The following is a 3671-nucleotide window of genomic DNA, read 5'->3' on the forward strand; positions in this document are numbered from 1 at the left end:
TAGGGTTGAGGGGGGTAAAAGATAAAAGACAATAAAGGAGTAGAGCAGTAAAAGACAATAAAGTTATATGGGTATTATTGGAAAGGAGTAGAAGACAAGTGACATTAAAGTTGAAGGGTATTCTAAGAAGGGAAGAGAGAAAATTGAATAAAATTTTATATTTTTATCGAGATGTGTGCGAGATTGGATCTGTGTTTTATCATATTAGATTATATAGATTTAGTACCCTATTTATGTTCATGTAATAAAAATAGAAATTTTCTTACCGTAGAGTAATTATTTGGCAAGAAAGTGCAATGCATCGTTAAGGTAGTGTTATTGTTTTAATAATAAAATTATAAATCTCTTTTATTTATTTATTTACATTTTTTACTATGAGCAAAATGAGACAAATGGATGTAAAGTATGGAGGTTGGAGCTAATACCAAAAGTTTAATAGTGTAAAAAATGAGGTGAGAACTAATATCAACTTAGTTGTGCCATAAAGATCAATATCAGGAGCTTAGTTATGTAAAAATGGACATAAGAACTAATACCAGAAGATTCGTTACTTAAATAATAGATGTAGGAACCAATACTAAAAGCGATGATACATTAAAAATCCATGTATACAATTACCAACAACTTTGTTATGTAGGAATCAATGCCACAAGCATTCTTATTTAAAAAATGTAAGCAGAGACCACTACCAGTAGGTTCATTAGGCATAAAAATTCCTGGAAGTAGAGACCAATACCAAACGATTCATTATGTAAAAATAGAACTTCAATACTTAATAATAGAGCTTCGTAAATGGAACTTACCTTCGAATTTAATGGGGTAAAAATGACGGAGAGAGAAAGATGGTGTAAATATAAGTTTCATTGAGAAACTTTATGTAAAACAGACCATATCATCATCACTACACATTAGGTTGGTAACAACTCCGTATAGAAGACAAACCTATGATGGTTGAGGGGCATTTCAATCTTGGAAAATGCTGGAATGACACAAACTGAAACACAAAGGTGATAAAAATGATGTGGTGGCACGCACATAACCATAAATGCTTTTTACTCGTATCTCGTGGAAAAGCATTTATGGTAATGTGCACGACACCACGTGTATTTGTCACCCTTGTGTCTCCCTTTGTGTCACCGCAGCACAGAATGCCAATTTAAAAGAGTTGAGGTCTGAACTTGTAACTTTCACTCAAAACGCTAAAAACCCCAAAGTGTTTTTCTACCGACTATCAAGAGTACAATACATTGCAGAGCTCACATGTCATGACTCATCATCCCATAGAGAAAAAATGAGTAGTAAACCTTTAACTCTGTGATGAGAAATCTGTATTCTACTTCTTATTCATCGAATATGTTTATATTAAAATTAAGAAGATATGCTTTTTTTGATCATCAAAAGTTTATCACATTCTCTCCTTTTATGTTCTTTCATTCCAAAACTACACAACAAAAAGACCACTCAATTCCGATCGAGATTTTGGTAAGAGATAAGTGTAAATCTGGAACACTTGGGCTTGATGAGGCATTGGGTTTGTTCAATCGTTTGGTCCTTCAAGTGCGACCCAATCATCCCTTCTCCATTTTTCCTTTTAATCAACTGTTTGTAGTCATCTCCAAGATGAAAGAATCCAACCAGATTTATCCACGTTTAACACCTTGATTAATTGCTACTGCAATTTGGGTCGTGTTGATTTTGGTTTTTCTATTTTGGGGAAGATTCTGAAACTTGGGTTTAAACCAAATGCCGTAACTTTGAACATTCTACCTAGGAGGCTGTTTAAGGACGATAAAGTAACGCAGGCGATGGAGTTGTTTAATAAAATGGTGGTGAATGGGTATTCACCCGATGAACTCACTTATGGTACAGTTGTTGATGGGCTTTCCAAGAGTGGGGACGTTGATGGGGCTCTTAGTTTGATAAGGGTGATGGAGGAGTACAACAAAGGAGGAAGCTTTGGGAAGCCTAATACAGTAATGTATAATTGTATTATTGACAGACTTTGCAAGTATTGTGCCACCCAGCATCTTCACTTATAACTCTTTAATTCATGGTTTATGCAATTTTGGCCTGTTTAAAGAAGCTGAAAGCTTGTTCTATGACATGGTGAACCATGGAATCTCACCTGATGTAATAAACTTTTAACATTTTGGTAGAATGTCTTTGTAAGGATGGGAGGACTAAGGAAGCACATGATGTATTTGAAGTAATGTCTCAAAGTGGTGTTCAACCCGATGTTATCACGTACAATTCTTTGATTCATGCACTATATATTTCACGTCAATGGAAAGAAGCAACAAGGTTATTCAATGAAATGATAGACCGTAACAAATCTCCAAATATATTATCATTTAACATACTAGCAAATGCTCTTTGCAAAGAAGGAATGGCCAAAGAAGCACATCAACTATTGGAATTGATGATTCAAAGAGGTGAAGAGCCTGACACAGTCATGTATAATACATTGATGGATGGATACTGTTTGCAAGGCCAAATGAAAGAGGCAGTAAAGGTTTTTGATTCAATGGTCGTTAGTGGTCATGGACCTGATGTTTATAGCTATTCCATTTTGATCAATGGCTATTGCAAGGCTAGGAGATTGGATGAGGCCATGCAACTATTTGAAGATACGCGTCATAGAGGATTGACTCCCAACACAATTACGTACAACACACTTATAGGTGGGTTATGCAAGGTGGGAAGAGTTGTGGATGCTCAAAAGATTTTCAATGCGATGCGAACTCATGGCCAAGTTCCAGATATCTTCACGTACAGCATATTGTTGGATGGTTTATGCACAAACAATTACTCTTCTGAGGCAATGAAATTGTTTCATATAATGGAAAGTACCGGACTGAAAGCAAACATTGTAATTTATAGCATCATCATTGACAATATGTGCAAAGTTGGGAATGTGAGGAGGCAAAGGAATTGTTTTGCAACCTTTCTACCAAAGGTTTGCAACCCAATACTCAAACATGTAACATAATGATCAATGGCTTTTTTAAGGAAGGTATGCTAAGAGAAGCTGAAGATTTGTTATCGGAAATGGAAGAAAAGGGTTCTACTCCAAATGATGTCACATTCAATCTCATGATTCGAGGGCTCCTTCAAAATAATGCTGTTCTTAAGGCAATGCATTTTCTCAACAAAATGGTTGAGATGGGTTTCTCATCAAATGCACAGACCTCATCAATGGTGTTGAATTTGCTTGTGAAGGATGGAAAAGATCATGATCACATAGAGGTGCTTCGTAAGTTCTTGCTAGAAAGCTAAGGTATAGGTAACATACTCCATGTTTTGTTAGTAATTAGCCAATCATTTCAAGGAGCACTATAACTACTGGCATGCTTTAATTTATTATTATTATTATTATTTTGGAAATTTCTTATCATGATTATCATCGTTATCATCATGATTTCCTTGGCCTAGGGTTATTATTTGCTGGAAATTTAGGAATTGAGCTAAAATAGAGGCTCTACTCAGGGTGCAAGAAAAAAACTATGCAAAAAAAGAAAAAAAAAAATCACACTTTAACAGATTTGAATTTAGGCTCAAACATATTGTTGATTAGGCAAAAAAAAAAAAAAGAAGAAGAAGCTTTATAGATCTGAATTTTAGGATAAAAAAATTGTTTGAACTTGATGATTTGATGCAAACTGAAAGTTTGA

The 3671-nt window shown here is 34.8% G+C and overlaps 1 pseudogene; it reads left to right on the top strand.

The window, feature by feature from the left end:
- Positions 1 to 279: 279 nt before the first annotated feature.
- Positions 280 to 3287, top strand: LOC147380869 (uncharacterized; annotated as a pseudogene).
- The last annotated feature ends 384 nt before the right edge of the window (positions 3288 to 3671 follow it).

The sequence above is a fragment of the Akebia trifoliata genome, unplaced genomic scaffold (genome assembly GCF_017979445.1).
Source record: "Akebia trifoliata isolate Shusen 1 unplaced genomic scaffold, ASM1797944v1 Contig00910, whole genome shotgun sequence".
Lineage (NCBI taxonomy): Eukaryota > Viridiplantae > Streptophyta > Magnoliopsida > Ranunculales > Lardizabalaceae > Akebia > Akebia trifoliata.